An 18,146-nucleotide genomic window follows, 5' to 3' on the forward strand; every position below is an offset into this window, starting at 1 on the left:
AAACCAGTTCAATCCGGTTTTATCCACCTTAAACTGGTTTAAACCGGTTCAATCCCGTTCTATCCATTTTAAACCAGTTTAAACCGGTTCAATCCGGTTTAAACTTATTCAATCCGGTTTTATCCGGTTTAAACTGGTTTAATCCGGTTCAATCTGCTTTTTTCCGGTTTAAATCCGTTCTATCTTGTTTTATCTGGTTTAAACCGGTTTCAACCGCTTCAATCTGGTTCAACCCTGTTCTATCCGGTTTTATCTGGTTTAAACCAGTTTAAACCGGATCAATCCGGTTTTATCCAGTTTAAACCGGTTCAGTCCGGTTTTATCCGGTTTAGACAGGTTCAATCCGGTTTTTCTGGTTTAAACCGGTTCAATCCAGTTCTATCCAGTTTAAACGGTTTCCATCCGGTTTTATCCGGTTTAAACTGGTTCAATCCGGTTTCATCCGGTTAAACACGTTCAATCCGGTTCTATACGGTTCACACCGGTTTAAACCGGTTCAATCCGGTTTTATCCAGTTTAAACCGGTTCAATCGGTTTTATCCAGTTTAAACCAGTTTAAACTGGTTCAATCTGGTTTTATCCGGTTTAAACCGGTTTAAAACGGTTCAATCCCTTTCTATCTGCTTTAAACCAGTTCTATCCGGTTTTATCCGGTTTAAAACGGTCTAAACCGGATCAATCGGTTTCAACCGGTTCAATCCGGTTTAATCCTGTTTAAAACATTTTAAACCGGATCAATCCGGTTTTATCCTGTTTAAACCAGTTCAATCCGGTTTTATCCACTTTTAAACGGTTTACACCGGTTCAATCCGGTTCTATCCGGTTTAAACCGGTTCTATCCGGTTTCATCCGGTTTCAACCGGTTCAATCCGGTTTTATCCAGTTTCAACCGGTTCTATCCGGTTTTATCTGGTTTAAACCGGTTGGAACCGGTTCAATCCGGTTCTATCCGGTTTAAACCGGTTTAAACCGGTTCAATCCGGTTCTATCCGGTTTATACCGGTTCAATCCTCTTCTATCCAGTGTAAACCGGTTCTTTCCAGTTTAATCTGGTTTAAACTGGTTCAATCCGATTTTATCCAGTTTAAACCGGTTCTATCCGGTTTCATCTGGCTTAAACCGGTTTATACTGGTTCAGTCTGGTTCTATCAGTTTTTATCCGGTTTAAACCAGTTCAATCCGGTTTTATCCTATTTAAACCAGTTTAAACCGGATCAATCCGGTTTTATCCGGTTTTAACTGGTTCAGTCCGGTTTTATCCAGTTTAAACAGGTTCAATCCGGTTTTTCTGGTTTAAACCGGTTCAATCCGGTTCTATCCGGTTTAAACACGTTCAATCCGGTTCTATACGGTTCAAACTGGTTTAAACCGGTTCAATCCGGTTTTATCCGGTTTAAACCGGTTCAATCCGGTTTAAACCGGTTCAAACCCTTTCTATCCGCTTTAAAGCAGTTCGATCCTGTTTTATCCGTTTTAAACCAGTTTAAACCGGATCGATCCGGTTTTATCCGGTTTAAACCGGTTCAATGCGGTTTTATCCTGTTTACACCTTTTAAACCGGTTCAATCCGGTTTTATCCTGTTTAAAACAGTTCAATCCGGTTTTATGTAGTTTAAAGCGGTTTAAACCGGTTCAATCCGGTTCTATCCGTTTTAAACCGGTTTAAACCGGTTCAATCCGGTTTAAACTTATTCAATCCAGTTTAATCCTGTTTAAACCGGTTTAATCCGGTTAAATCTGCTTTTTTCCGTTTTAAACACGTTCTATCCGGTTTTATCTGGTTTAAACCGGTTTAAACCGCTTCAATCTGGTTCAACCCGGTTCTATCCGGTTTTATCCGGTTTAAACCAGTTTAAACTGGATCAATCCGGTTTAAACCGGTTCAGTCCTGTTTTATCCGGTTTAAACAGGTTCAATCCGGTTTTTCTGGTTTAAACCGGTTCAATCCAGTTCTATCCAGTTTAAAAGGTTTCCATCCGGTTTTATCCAGTTTAAACTGGTTCAATCCAGTTTTATCCGGTTTAATCACGTTCAATCCGGTTCTATACGGTGCACACCGGTTTAAACCGGTTCAATCCGGTTTTATCTGGTTTAAACCGGTTCAATCTGGTTTTATCCGGTTTAAACCGGTTTAAAACGGTTCAATCCCTTTCTATCTGCTTTAAACCAGTTCTATCCAGTTTCATCTGGTTTAAACCGGTTTAAACCGGTTCAATCCGGTCCTATCCGTTTTTATCCTGTTTAAACCGGTTCAATCCGGTTTTATCTAGTTTAAACCGGTTTAAACCGGTTCAATCAGTTTTTATCCGGTTTAAACCGGTTTAAACTGGTTCAATCTGGTTTTATCCGGTTTAAACCGGTTTAAAACGGTTCAATCCCTTTCTATCTGCTTTAAACCAGTTCTATCCAGTTTCATCTGGTTTAAACCGGTTTAAACCGGTTCAATCTGGTCCTATCCGTTTTTATCCTGTTTAAACCGGTTCAATCCGGTTTTATCTAGTTTAAACCGGTTTAAACCGGTTCAATCCGTTTTTATCCGGTTTAAACCGGTTTAAACTGGTTCAATCTGGTTTTATCAAATTTAAACCGGTTCAATCCGGTTTTAACCGATTTAAACCAGTTTAAACCGGTTCAATCCGATTTTATCCTGTGTAAACCGGTTTAAACCGGTTCAATCCAGTTCTATCCGGTTTATACCAGTTCTATCTTTTTTTATCCGGTTTAAACCAGTTCAATCCGATTCTATCCGGTTTCAACCGGTTTAAACCGGTTCAATCCGGTTTTATCCGGTTAAAACCGGTTCAACCAGTTCAATCCGTTTTTCTCCGGTTTCAACCGGTTCAATTCGGTTTTATCCGGATTAAACCGGTTTAAACCTGTTCAATCTAGTTTTATCCGTTTTAAACTGGTTCTACCCGGTTCTATCCCGTTTAAACCAGTTTAAACCGGTTCTATCCGGTTTTATCCGGTTTAAACCGGTTCAATCCGTTTCTATCCGGTTTAAACCGGTTTAAACCGGTTCTATCCGGTTCTATCCAGATTAAACCGGTTTAAACCATTTCTATCCGGTTCTATTCGGTTTAAACTGGTTTAAACCGGTTCAATCCGGTTCTATCCGGTTTAAACCGGTTTAAACCGGTTCAATCCGATTTTATCCGGCTTAAACCGGTTCTATCCAGTTCTGTCCGGTTTAAACCAGTTTACACCAGTTCATTCCGGATTTATCCGGTTTATACCAGTTTAAACCGGTTCAATGCAGTTTTATCAGGTTTAAACCGGTGTAAGCCGGTTCAATCCGGTTTTATCCGGTTTAAACCGTTTCAATCTGGTTTCATCCGGTTTAAACCGGTTTAATCCCGTTCAATCCGGTTTTATCCAGTTTAATCAGGTTTAAACCGGTTCAATCCGGTTTTATCCAGTTTAAACTGTTTCTATCCGGTTCAATCCGGTTGAAACTGGTTTAACCGGTTCAATCCGGTTTTATCCGGTTTAAACCAGTTTAAACTGGTTCAATCCAGTTTTATCTGGTTTAAACCGGTTTAAACTGACTCAATCCGGTTTTATCAGGTTTAAACCGGTTCAAACCGGTTCACTCCGGTTTTATCCGGTTGAAACTGGTTTAACAGGTTCAATCCGGTTTTATCCGGTTTGAACCGGTTCTATCCAGTTCTATCCAGTTTAAACTGGTTTAAAAGGGTTCAATCCAGTTTTATCTGGTTTAAACCGGTTCAATCCGGTTTCATCCGGTTTCAACCGGTTCAATCCGGTTTTATCCAGTTTCAACCGGTTCTATCCGGTTTTGTCTGGTTTAAACCGGTTGGAACCGGTTCAATCCGGTTCTATCCGTTTTATACCGGTTCAATCCTCTTCTATCCAGTGTAAACCGGTTCTTTCCAGTTTCATCTGGTTTAAACTGGTTCAATCCGATTTTATCCAGTTTAAACCGGTTCTATCCGGTTTCATCTGGCTTAAACCGGTTTATACTGGTTCAGTCTGGTTCTATCAGTTTTTATCTGGTTTAAACCAGTTCAATCCGGTTTTATCCTATTTAAACCAGTTTAAACTGGATCAATCCGGTTTTATCCGGTTTTAACTGGTTCAGTCCGGTTTTATCCAGTTTAAACAGGTTCAATCCGGTTTTTCTGGTTTAAACCGGTTCAATCCGGTTCTATCCGGTTTAAACACGTTCAATCCGGTTCTATACGGTTCAAACTGGTTTAAACCGGTTCAATCCGGTTTTATCCGGTTTAAACCGGTTCAATCCGGTTTAAACCGGTTCAAACCCTTTCTATCCGCTTTAAAGCATTTCGATCCTGTTTTATCCGTTTTAAACCGGTTTAAACCGGATCGATCCGGTTTTATCCGGTTTAAACCGGTTCAATGTGGTTTTATCCTGTTTAAACCATTTTAAACCGGTTCAATCCGGTTTTATCGTGTTTAGACCAGTTTATTCCGGTTAAATCTGCTTTTTTCCGTTTTAAACACGTTCTATCCGGTTTTATCTGGTTTAAACCGGTTTAAACCGCTTCAATCTGGTTCAACCCCGTTCTATCCGGTTTTATCCAGTTTATACCAGTTCAATCCGGTTTTATCCACTTGAAACCTGTTTAAACCGGTTCAGTACGGTTCTGTCCTGTTTAAACCGGTTCAATCCGCTTTTATCTGGTTTAAACCCGTTTAAACCGGTTCAATCCGGTTTTAACAAGTTTAAACCAGATCAGTCCGGTTTTATCCGGTATAATCAGGTTTAAACCGGTTCAACCCGGTTTTATCCGGTTTAAACCGGTTTAAACCAGTTCAATCCGGTTCTATCCGTTATAAACCAGTTCTATCTTGTTTTATCCGCTTTAAACCGGTTCAATCCGGTTTTATCCTGTTTAAACCAGTTCAATCCGGTTTTGTCCACTTTAAACCTATTTAAACCGGTTCAATATGGTTTTATCCGGTTTAAACCGGTTCAATCCGGTTTTATCCAGTTTAAACACGTTCAATCCGGTTCTATACGGTTCAAACCGGTTTAAACCAGTTCAATCCGGTTTTATCCAGTTTAAACAGGTTTAAACCGTTTCAATCTGGTTTTATACGGTTTAATCCGGTTTAATCCGGTTTAAACCGTTTCAGTCCCTTTCTATCCGCTTTAAACTAGTTCTATCCTGTTTTATCCGGTTTAAACCAGTTTAAACAGGATGGATCCGGTTTTATCCGGTTTAAACCGGTTCAATGCGGTTTTATCCTGTTTAAACCATTTTAAACTGGTTCAATTCGGTTTTATCCTGTTTAAACCAGTTCAATCCGGTTTTATCCACCTTAAACTGGTTTAAACCGGTTCAATCCCGTTCTATCCATTTTAAACCAGTTTAAACCGGTTCAATCCGGTTTAAACTTATTCAATCCGGTTTTATCCGGTTTAAACTGGTTTAATCCGGTTCAATCTGCTTTTTTCCGGTTTAAATCCGTTCTATCTTGTTTTATCTGGTTTAAACCGGTTTCAACCGCTTCAATCTGGTTCAACCCTGTTCTATCCGGTTTTATCTGGTTTAAACCAGTTTAAACCGGATCAATCCGGTTTTATCCAGTTTAAACCGGTTCAGTCCGGTTTTATCCGGTTTAGACAGGTTCAATCCGGTTTTTCTGGTTTAAACCGGTTCAATCCAGTTCTATCCAGTTTAAACGGTTTCCATCCGGTTTTATCCGGTTTAAACTGGTTCAATCCGGTTTCATCCGGTTAAACACGTTCAATCCGGTTCTATACGGTTCACACCGGTTTAAACCGGTTCAATCCGGTTTTATCCAGTTTAAACCGGTTCAATCGGTTTTATCCAGTTTAAACCAGTTTAAACTGGTTCAATCTGGTTTTATCCGGTTTAAACCGGTTTAAAACGGTTCAATCCCTTTCTATCTGCTTTAAACCAGTTCTATCCGGTTTTATCCGGTTTAAAACGGTCTAAACCGGATCAATCGGTTTCAACCGGTTCAATCCGGTTTAATCCTGTTTAAAACATTTTAAACCGGATCAATCCGGTTTTATCCTGTTTAAACCAGTTCAATCCGGTTTTATCCACTTTTAAACGGTTTACACCGGTTCAATCCGGTTCTATCCGGTTTAAACCGGTTCTATCCGGTTTCATCCGGTTTCAACCGGTTCAATCCGGTTTTATCCAGTTTCAACCGGTTCTATCCGGTTTTATCTGGTTTAAACCGGTTGGAACCGGTTCAATCCGGTTCTATCCGGTTTAAACCGGTTTAAACCGGTTCAATCCGGTTCTATCCGGTTTATACCGGTTCAATCCTCTTCTATCCAGTGTAAACCGGTTCTTTCCAGTTTAATCTGGTTTAAACTGGTTCAATCCGATTTTATCCAGTTTAAACCGGTTCTATCCGGTTTCATCTGGCTTAAACCGGTTTATACTGGTTCAGTCTGGTTCTATCAGTTTTTATCCGGTTTAAACCAGTTCAATCCGGTTTTATCCTATTTAAACCAGTTTAAACCGGATCAATCCGGTTTTATCCGGTTTTAACTGGTTCAGTCCGGTTTTATCCAGTTTAAACAGGTTCAATCCGGTTTTTCTGGTTTAAACCGGTTCAATCCGGTTCTATCCGGTTTAAACACGTTCAATCCGGTTTAAACCGGTTCAAACCCTTTCTATCCGCTTTAAAGCAGTTCGATCCTGTTTTATCCGTTTTAAACCAGTTTAAACCGGATCGATCCGGTTTTATCCGGTTTAAACCGGTTCAATGCGGTTTTATCCTGTTTACACCTTTTAAACCGGTTCAATCCGGTTTTATCCTGTTTAAAACAGTTCAATCCGGTTTTATGTAGTTTAAAGCGGTTTAAACCGGTTCAATCCGGTTCTATCCGTTTTAAACCGGTTTAAACCGGTTCAATCCGGTTTAAACTTATTCAATCCAGTTTAATCCTGTTTAAACCGGTTTAATCCGGTTAAATCTGCTTTTTTCCGTTTTAAACACGTTCTATCCGGTTTTATCTGGTTTAAACCGGTTTAAACCGCTTCAATCTGGTTCAACCCGGTTCTATCCGGTTTTATCCGGTTTAAACCAGTTTAAACTGGATCAATCCGGTTTAAACCGGTTCAGTCCTGTTTTATCCGGTTTAAACAGATTCAATCCGGTTTTTCTGGTTTAAACTGGTTCAATCCAGTTCTATCCAGTTTAAAAGGTTTCCATCCGGTTTTATCCGGTTTAAACTGGTTCAATCCAGTTTTATCCGGTTTAATCACGTTCAATCCGGTTCTATACGGTGCACACCGGTTTAAACCGGTTCAATCCGGTTTTATCTGGTTTAAACCGGTTCAATCTGGTTTTATCCGGTTTAAACCGGTTTAAAACGGTTCAATCCCTTTCTATCTGCTTTAAACCAGTTCTATCCAGTTTCATCTGGTTTAAACCGGTTTAAACCGGTTCAATCCGGTCCTATCCGTTTTTATCCTGTTTAAACCGGTTCAATCCGGTTTTATCTAGTTTAAACCGGTTTAAACCGGTTCAATCAGTTTTTATCCGGTTTAAACCGGTTTAAACTGGTTCAATCTGGTTTTATCCGGTTTAAACCGGTTTAAAACGGTTCAATCCCTTTCTATCTGCTTTAAACCAGTTCTATCCAGTTTCATCTGGTTTAAACCGGTTTAAACCGGTTCAATCTGGTCCTATCCGTTTTTATCCTGTTTAAACCGGTTCAATCCGGTTTTATCTAGTTTAAACCGGTTTAAACCGGTTCAATCCGTTTTTATCCGGTTTAAACCGGTTTAAACTGGTTCAATCTGGTTTTATCAAATTTAAACCAGTTCAATCCGGTTTTAACCGATTTAAACCAGTTTAAACCGGTTCAATCCGATTTTATCCTGTGTAAACCGGTTTAAACCGGTTCAATCCAGTTCTATCCGGTTTATACCAGTTCTATCTTTTTTTATCCGGTTTAAACCAGTTCAATCCGATTCTATCCGGTTTAAACCGGTTTAAACCGGTTCAATCCGGTTTTATCCGGTTAAAACCGGTTCAACCAGTTCAATCCGTTTTTCTCCGGTTTCAACCGGTTCAATTCGGTTTTATCCGGATTAAACCGGTTTAAACCTGTTCAATCTAGTTTTATCCGTTTTAAACTGGTTCTACCCGGTTCTATCCCGTTTAAACCAGTTTAAACCGGTTCTATCCGGTTTTATCCGGTTTAAACCGGTTCAATCCGTTTCTATCCGGTTTAAACCGGTTTAAACCGGTTCTATCCGGTTCTATCCAGATTAAACCGGTTTAAACCATTTCTATCCGGTTCTATTCGGTTTAAACTGGTTTAAAGCGTTTCAATCCGGTTCTATCCGGTTTAAACCGGTTTAAACCGGTTCAATCCGATTTTATCCGGCTTAAACCGGTTCTATCCGGTTTAAACCAGTTTAAACCAGTTCATTCCGGATTTATCCGGTTTATACCAGTTTAAACCGGTTCAATGCAGTTTTATCAGGTTTAAACCGGTGTAAGCCGGTTCAATCCGGTTTTATCCGGTTTAAACCGTTTCAATCTGGTTTCATCCGGTTTAAACCGGTTTAATCCGGTTCAATCCGGTTTTATCCAGTTTAATCAGGTTTAAACCGGTTCAATCCGGTTTTATCCAGTTTAAACTGTTTCTATCCGGTTCAATCCGGTTGAAACTGGTTTAACCGGTTCAATCCGGTTTTATCCGGTTTAAACCAGTTTAAACTGGTTCAATCCAGTTTTATCCGGTTTAAACCAGTTTAAACTGACTCAATCCGGTTTTATCAGGTTTAAACCGGTTCAAACCGGTTCACTCCGGTTTTATCCGGTTTAAACCGGTTCAATCCGGTTTTATCCGGTTGAAACTGGTTTAACAGGTTCAATCCGGTTTTATCCGGTTTGAACCGGTTCTATCCAGTTCTATCCAGTTTAAACTGGTTTAAAAGGGTTCAATCCAGTTTTATCTGGTTTAAACCGGTTCAATCCGGTTTCATCCGGTTTCAACCGGTTCAATCCGGTTTTATCCAGTTTCAACCGGTTCTATCTGGTTTTATCTGGTTTAAACCGGTTGGAACCGGTTCAATCCGGTTCTATCCGTTTTATACCGGTTCAATCCTCTTCTATCCAGTGTAAACCGGTTCTTTCCAGTTTCATCTGGTTTAAACTGGTTCAATCCGATTTTATCCAGTTTAAACTGGTTCTATCCGGTTTCATCTGGCTTAAACTGGTTTATACTGGTTCAGTCTGGTTCTATCAGTTTTTATCTGGTTTAAACCAGTTCAATCCGGTTTTATCCTATTTAAACCAGTTTAAACCGGATCAATCCGGTTTTATCCGGTTTTAACTGGTTCAGTCCGGTTTTATCCAGTTTAAACAGGTTCAATCCGGTTTTTCTGGTTTAAACCGGTTCAATCCGGTTCTATCCGGTTTAAACACGTTCAATCCGGTTCTATACGGTTCAAACTGGTTTAAACCAGTTTAATCCGGTTTTATCCGGTTTAAACCGGTTCAATCCGGTTTAAACCGGTTCAAACCCTTTCTATCTGCTTTAAAGCATTTCGATCCTGTTTTATCCGTTTTAAACCGGTTTAAACCGGATCGATCCGGTTTTATCCGGTTTAAACCGGTTCAATGCGGTTTTATCCTGTTTAAACCATTTTAAACCGGTTCAATCCGGTTTTATCCTGTTTAGACCAGTTTAATCCGGTTAAATCTGCTTTTTTCCGTTTTAAACACGTTCTATCCGGTTTTATCTGGTTTAAACCGGTTTAAACCGCTTCAATCTGGTTCAACCCGGTTCTATCCGGTTTTATCCAGTTTATACCAGTTCAATCCGGTTTTATCCACTTGAAACCTGTTTAAACCGGTTCAGTACGGTTCTGTCCTGTTTAAACCGGTTCAATCCGCTTTTATCTGGTTTAAACCCGTTTAAACCGGTTCAATCCGGTTTTAACAAGTTTAAACCAGATCAGTCCGGTTTTATCCGGTTTAATCAGGTTTAAACCGGTTCAACCCGGTTTTATCCGGTTTAAACCGGTTTAAACCAGTTCAATCCGGTTCTATCCGTTATAAACCAGTTCTATCTTGTTTTATCCGCTTTAAACCGGTTCAATCCGGTTTTATCCTGTTTAAACCAGTTCAATCCGGTTTTGTCCACTTTAAACCTATTTAAACCGGTTCAATATGGTTTTATCCGGTTTAAACCGGTTCAATCCGGTTTTATCCAGTTTAAACACGTTCAATCCGGTTCTATACGGTTCAAACCGGTTTAAACCAGTTCAATCCGGTTTTATCCAGTTTAAACAGGTTTAAACCGGTTCAATCTGGTTTTATCCGGTTTAATCCGGTTTAATCCGGTTTAAACCGTTTCAGTCCCTTTCTATCCGCTTTAAACTAGTTCTATCCTGTTTTATCCGGTTTAAACCAGTTTAAACAGGATGGATCCGGTTTTATCCGGTTTAAACCGGTTCAATGCGGTTTTATCCTGTTTAAACCATTTTAAACTGGTTCAATTCGGTTTTATCCTGTTTAAACCAGTTCAATCCGGTTTTATCCACCTTAAACTGGTTTAAACTGGTTCAATCCGGTTCTATCCGTTTTAAACCAGTTTAAACTGGTTCAATCCGGTTTAAACTTATTCAATCCGGTTTTATCCGGTTTAAACTGGTTTAATCCGTTTCAATCTGCTTTTTTTCCGGTTTAAATCCGTTCTATCCTGTTTTATCTGGTTTAAACCGGTTTCAACCGCTTCAATCTGGTTCAACCCGGTTCTATCCGGTTTTATCTGGTTTAAACCAGTTTAAACCGGATCAATCCGGTTTTATCCAGTTTAAACCGGTTCAGTCAAGTTTTATCCGGTTTAAACCGGTTCAATCCGGTTTTATCCAGTTTAAACCGGTTCAATCGGTTTTATCCAGTTTAAACCAGTTTAAACTGGTTCAATCTGGTTTTATCCGGTTTAAACCGGTTTAAAACGGTTCAATCCCTTTCTATCTGCTTTAAACCAGTTCTATCCGGTTTTATCCGGTTTAAAACGGTCTAAACCGGATCAATCGGTTTCAACCGGTTCAATCCGGTTTAATCCTGTTTAAAACATTTTAAACCGGATCAATCCGGTTTTATCCTGTTTAAACCTTTTAAACCGGTTCAATCCGGTTTTATCCTGTTTAAACCAGTTCAATCCGGTTTTATCCACTTTTAAACGGTTTACACCGGTTCAATCCGGTTCTATCCGGTTTAAACCGGTTCTATCCGGTTTCATCCGGTTTCAACCGGTTCAATCCGGTTTTATCCAGTTTCAACCGGTTCTATCCGGTTTTATCTGGTTTAAACCGGTTGGAACCGGTTCAATCCGGTTCTATCCGGTTTAAACCGGTTTAAACCGGTTCAATCCGGTTCTATCCGGTTTATACCGGTTCAATCCTCTTCTATCCAGTGTAAACCGGTTCTTTCCAGTTTAATCTGGTTTAAACTGGTTCAATCCGATTTTATCCAGTTTAAACCGGTTCTATCCGGTTTCATCTGGCTTAAACCGGTTTATACTGGTTCAGTCTGGTTCTATCAGTTTTTATCCGGTTTAAACCAGTTCAATCCGGTTTTATCCTATTTAAACCAGTTTAAACCGGATCAATCCGGTTTTATCCGGTTTTAACTGGTTCAGTCCGGTTTTATCCAGTTTAAACAGGTTCAATCCGGTTTTTCTGGTTTAAACCGGTTCAATCCGGTTCTATCCGGTTTAAACACGTTCAATCCGGTTCTATACGGTTCAAACTGGTTTAAACCAGTTTAATCCGGTTTTATCCGGTTTAAACCGGTTCAATCCGGTTTAAACCGGTTCAAACCCTTTCTATCTGCTTTAAAGCATTTCGATCCTGTTTTATCCGTTTTAAACCGGTTTAAACCGGATCGATCCGGTTTTATCCGGTTTAAACCGGTTCAATGCGGTTTTATCCTGTTTAAACCATTTTAAACCGGTTCAATCCGGTTTTATCCTGTTTAGACCAGTTTAATCCGGTTAAATCTGCTTTTTTCCGTTTTAAACACGTTCTATCCGGTTTTATCTGGTTTAAACCGGTTTAAACCGCTTCAATCTGGTTCAACCCGGTTCTATCCGGTTTTATCCAGTTTATACCAGTTCAATCCGGTTTTATCCACTTGAAACCTGTTTAAACCGGTTCAGTACGGTTCTGTCCTGTTTAAACCGGTTCAATCCGCTTTTATCTGGTTTAAACCCGTTTAAACCGGTTCAATCCGGTTTTAACAAGTTTAAACCAGATCAGTCCGGTTTTATCCGGTTTAATCAGGTTTAAACCGGTTCAACCCGGTTTTATCCGGTTTAAACCGGTTTAAACCAGTTCAATCCGGTTCTATCCGTTATAAACCAGTTCTATCTTGTTTTATCCGCTTTAAACCGGTTCAATCCGGTTTTATCCTGTTTAAACCAGTTCAATCCGGTTTTGTCCACTTTAAACCTATTTAAACCGGTTCAATATGGTTTTATCCGGTTTAAACCGGTTCAATCCGGTTTTATCCAGTTTAAACACGTTCAATCCGGTTCTATACGGTTCAAACCGGTTTAAACCAGTTCAATCCGGTTTTATCCAGTTTAAACAGGTTTAAACCGGTTCAATCTGGTTTTATCCGGTTTAATCCGGTTTAATCCGGTTTAAACCGTTTCAGTCCCTTTCTATCCGCTTTAAACTAGTTCTATCCTGTTTTATCCGGTTTAAACCAGTTTAAACAGGATGGATCCGGTTTTATCCGGTTTAAACCGGTTCAATGCGGTTTTATCCTGTTTAAACCATTTTAAACTGGTTCAATTCGGTTTTATCCTGTTTAAACCAGTTCAATCCGGTTTTATCCACCTTAAACTGGTTTAAACTGGTTCAATCCGGTTCTATCCGTTTTAAACCAGTTTAAACTGGTTCAATCCGGTTTAAACTTATTCAATCCGGTTTTATCCGGTTTAAACTGGTTTAATCCGTTTCAATCTGCTTTTTTTCCGGTTTAAATCCGTTCTATCCTGTTTTATCTGGTTTAAACCGGTTTCAACCGCTTCAATCTGGTTCAACCCGGTTCTATCCGGTTTTATCTGGTTTAAACCAGTTTAAACCGGATCAATCCGGTTTTATCCAGTTTAAACCGGTTCAGTCAAGTTTTATCCGGTTTAAACCGGTTCAATCCGGTTTTATCCAGTTTAAACCGGTTCAATCGGTTTTATCCAGTTTAAACCAGTTTAAACTGGTTCAATCTGGTTTTATCCGGTTTAAACCGGTTTAAAACGGTTCAATCCCTTTCTATCTGCTTTAAACCAGTTCTATCCGGTTTTATCCGGTTTAAAACGGTCTAAACCGGATCAATCGGTTTCAACCGGTTCAATCCGGTTTAATCCTGTTTAAAACATTTTAAACCGGATCAATCCGGTTTTATCCTGTTTAAACCTTTTAAACCGGTTCAATCCGGTTTTATCCTGTTTAAACCAGTTCAATCCGGTTTTATCCACTTTTAAACGGTTTACACCGGTTCAATCCGGTTCTATCCGGTTTAAACCGGTTCTATCCGGTTTCATCCGGTTTCAACCGGTTCAATCCGGTTTTATCCAGTTTCAACCGGTTCTATCCGGTTTTATCTGGTTTAAACCGGTTGGAACCGGTTCAATCCGGTTCTATCCGGTTTAAACCGGTTTAAACCGGTTCAATCCGGTTCTATCCGGTTTATACCGGTTCAATCCTCTTCTATCCAGTGTAAACCGGTTCTTTCCAGTTTAATCTGGTTTAAACTGGTTCAATCCGATTTTATCCAGTTTAAACCGGTTCTATCCGGTTTCATCTGGCTTAAACCGGTTTATACTGGTTCAGTCTGGTTCTATCAGTTTTTATCCGGTTTAAACCAGTTCAATCCGGTTTTATCCTATTTAAACCAGTTTAAACCGGATCAATCCGGTTTTATCCGGTTTTAACTGGTTCAGTCCGGTTTTATCCAGTTTAAACAGGTTCAATCCGGTTTTTCTGGTTTAAACCGGTTCAATCCGGTTCTATCCGGTTTAAACACGTTCAATCCGGTTCTATACGGTTCAAACTGGTTTAAACCAGTTTAATCCGGTTTTATCCGGTTTAAACCGGTTCAATCCGGTTTAAACCGGTTCAAACCCTTTCTATCTGCTTTAAAGCATTTCGATCCTGTTTTATCCGTTTTAAACCGGTTTAAACCGGATCGATCCGGTTTTATCCGGTTTAAACCGGTTCAATGCGGTTTTATCCTGTTTAAACCATTTTAAACCGGTTCAATCCGGTTTTATCCTGTTTAGACCAGTTTAATCCGGTTAAATCTGCTTTTTTTCCGTTTTAAACACGTTCTATCCGGTTTTATCTGGTTTAAACCGGTTTAAACCGCTTCAATCTGGTTCAACCCGGTTCTATCCGGTTTTATCCAGTTTATACCAGTTCAATCCGGTTTTATCCACTTGAAACCTGTTTAAACCGGTTCAGTACGGTTCTGTCCTGTTTAAACCGGTTCAATCCGCTTTTATCTGGTTTAAACCCGTTTAAACCGGTTCAATCCGGTTTTAACAAGTTTAAACCAGATCAGTCCGGTTTTATCCGGTTTAATCAGGTTTAAACCGGTTCAACCCGGTTTTATCCGGTTTAAACCGGTTTAAACCAGTTCAATCCGGTTCTATCCGTTATAAACCAGTTCTATCTTGTTTTATCCGCTTTAAACCGGTTCAATCCGGTTTTATCCTGTTTAAACCAGTTCAATCCGGTTTTGTCCACTTTAAACCTATTTAAACCGGTTCAATATGGTTTTATCCGGTTTAAACCGGTTCAATCCGGTTTTATCCAGTTTAAACACGTTCAATCCGGTTCTATACGGTTCAAACCGGTTTAAACCAGTTCAATCCGGTTTTATCCAGTTTAAACAGGTTTAAACCGGTTCAATCTGGTTTTATCCGGTTTAATCCGGTTTAATCCGGTTTAAACCGTTTCAGTCCCTTTCTATCCGCTTTAAACTAGTTCTATCCTGTTTTATCCGGTTTAAACCAGTTTAAACAGGATGGATCCGGTTTTATCCGGTTTAAACCGGTTCAATGCGGTTTTATCCTGTTTAAACCATTTTAAACTGGTTCAATTCGGTTTTATCCTGTTTAAACCAGTTCAATCCGGTTTTATCCACCTTAAACTGGTTTAAACTGGTTCAATCCGGTTCTATCCGTTTTAAACCAGTTTAAACTGGTTCAATCCGGTTTAAACTTATTCAATCCGGTTTTATCCGGTTTAAACTGGTTTAATCCGTTTCAATCTGCTTTTTTTCCGGTTTAAATCCGTTCTATCCTGTTTTATCTGGTTTAAACCGGTTTCAACCGCTTCAATCTGGTTCAACCCGGTTCTATCCGGTTTTATCTGGTTTAAACCAGTTTAAACCGGATCAATCCGGTTTTATCCAGTTTAAACCGGTTCAGTCAAGTTTTATCCGGTTTAAACCGGTTCAATCCGGTTTTATCCAGTTTAAACCGGTTCAATCGGTTTTATCCAGTTTAAACCAGTTTAAACTGGTTCAATCTGGTTTTATCCGGTTTAAACCGGTTTAAAACGGTTCAATCCCTTTCTATCTGCTTTAAACCAGTTCTATCCGGTTTTATCCGGTTTAAAACGGTCTAAACCGGATCAATCGGTTTCAACCGGTTCAATCCGGTTTAATCCTGTTTAAAACATTTTAAACCGGATCAATCCGGTTTTATCCTGTTTAAACCTTTTAAACCGGTTCAATCCGGTTTTATCCTGTTTAAACCAGTTCAATCCGGTTTTATCCACTTTTAAACGGTTTACACCGGTTCAATCCGGTTCTATCCGGTTTAAACCGGTTCTATCCGGTTTCATCCGGTTTCAACCGGTTCAATCCGGTTTTATCCAGTTTCAACCGGTTCTATCCGGTTTTATCTGGTTTAAACCGGTTGGAACCGGTTCAATCCGGTTCTATCCGGTTTAAACCGGTTTAAACCGGTTCAATCCGGTTCTATCCGGTTTATACCGGTTCAATCCTCTTCTATCCAGTGTAAACCGGTTCTTTCCAGTTTAATCTGGTTTAAACTGGTTCAATCCGATTTTATCCAGTTTAAACCGGTTCTATCCGGTTTCATCTGGCTTAAACCGGTTTATACTGGTTCAGTCTGGTTCTATCAGTTTTTATCCGGTTTAAACCAGTTCAATCCGGTTTTATCCTATTTAAACCAGTTTAAACCGGATCAATCCGGTTTTATCCGGTTTTAACTGGTTCAGTCCGGTTTTATCCAGTTTAAACAGGTTCAATCCGGTTTTTCTGGTTTAAACCGGTTCAATCCGGTTCTATCCGGTTTAAACACGTTCAATCCGGTTCTATACGGTTCAAACTGGTTTAAACCGGTTCAATCCGGTTTTATCCGGTTTAAACCGGTTCAATCCGGTTTAAACCGGTTCAAACCCTTTCTATCCGCTTTAAAGCAGTTCGATCCTGTTTTATCCGTTTTAAACCAGTTTAAACCGGATCGATCCGGTTTTATCCGGTTTAAACCGGTTCAATGCGGTTTTATCCTGTTTACACCTTTTAAACCGGTTCAATCCGGTTTTATCCTGTTTAAAACAGTTCAATCCGGTTTTATGTAGTTTAAAGCGGTTTAAACCGGTTCAATCCGGTTCTATCCGTTTTAAACCGGTTTAAACCGGTTCAATCGGGTTTAAACTTATTCAATCCAGTTTAATCCTGTTTAAACCGGTTTAATCCGGTTAAATCTGCTTTTTTCCGTTTTAAACACGTTCTATCCGGTTTTATCTGGTTTAAACCGGTTTAAACCGCTTCAATCTGGTTCAACCCGGTTCTATCCGGTTTTATCCGGTTTAAACCAGTTTAAACTGGATCAATCCGGTTTAAACCGGTTCAGTCCTGTTTTATCCGGTTTAAACAGGTTCAATCCGGTTTTTCTGGTTTAAACCGGTTCAATCCAGTTCTATCCAGTTTAAAAGGTTTCCATCCGGTTTTATCCGGTTTAAACTGGTTCAATCCAGTTTTATCCGGTTTAATCACGTTCAATCCGGTTCTATACAGTGCACACCGGTTTAAACCGGTTCAATCCGGTTTTATCTGGTTTAAACCGGTTCAATCTGGTTTTATCCGGTTTAAACCGGTTTAAAACGGTTCAATCCCTTTCTATCTGCTTTAAACCAGTTCTATCCAGTTTCATCTGGTTTAAACCGGTTTAAACCGGTTCAATCCGGTCCTATCCGTTTTTATCCTGTTTAAACCGGTTCAATCCGGTTTTATCTAGTTTAAACCGGTTTAAACCGGTTCAATCCGTTTTTATCCGGTTTAAACCGGTTTAAACTGGTTCAATCTGGTTTTATCAAGTTTAAACCGGTTCAATCCGGTTTTAACCGATTTAAACCAGTTTAAACCGGTTCAATCCGATTTTATCCTGTGTAAACCGGTTTAAACCGGTTCAATCCAGTTCTATCCGGTTTATACCAGTTCTATCTTTTTTTATCCGGTTTAAACCAGTTCAATCCGATTCTATCCGGTTTAAACTGGTTTAAACCGGTTCAATCCGGTTTTATCCGGTTAAAACCGGTTCAACCAGTTCAATCCGTTTTTCTCCGGTTTCAACCGGTTCAATTCGGTTTTATCCGGATTAAACCGGTTAAAACCTGTTCAATCTAGTTTTATCCGTTTTAAACTGGTTCTACCCGGTTCTATCCCGTTTAAACCAGTTTAAACCGGTTCTATCCGGTTTTATCCGGTTTAAACCGGTTCAATCCGTTTCTATCCGGTTTAAACCGGTTTAAACCGGTTCTATCCGGTTCTATCCAGATTAAACCGGTTTAAACCATTTCTATCCGGTTCTATTCGGTTTAAACTGGTTTAAAGCGTTTCAATCCGGTTCTATCCGGTTTAAACCGGTTTAAACCTGTTCAATCCGATTTTATCCGGCTTAAACCGGTTCTATCCGGTTTAAACCAGTTTAAACCAGTTCATTCCGGATTTATCCGGTTTATACCAGTTTAAACCGGTTCAATGCAGTTTTATCAGGTTTAAACCGGTTTAAGCCGGTTCAATCCCGTTTTATCCGGTTTAAACCGTTTCAATCTGGTTTCATCCGGTTTAAACCGGTTTAATCCAGTTCAATCCGGTTTTATCCAGTT

The sequence above is a fragment of the Cynocephalus volans genome, chromosome 12, assembly GCF_027409185.1.
Source record: "Cynocephalus volans isolate mCynVol1 chromosome 12, mCynVol1.pri, whole genome shotgun sequence".
NCBI classification, from domain to species: Eukaryota; Metazoa; Chordata; class Mammalia; order Dermoptera; family Cynocephalidae; genus Cynocephalus; species Cynocephalus volans.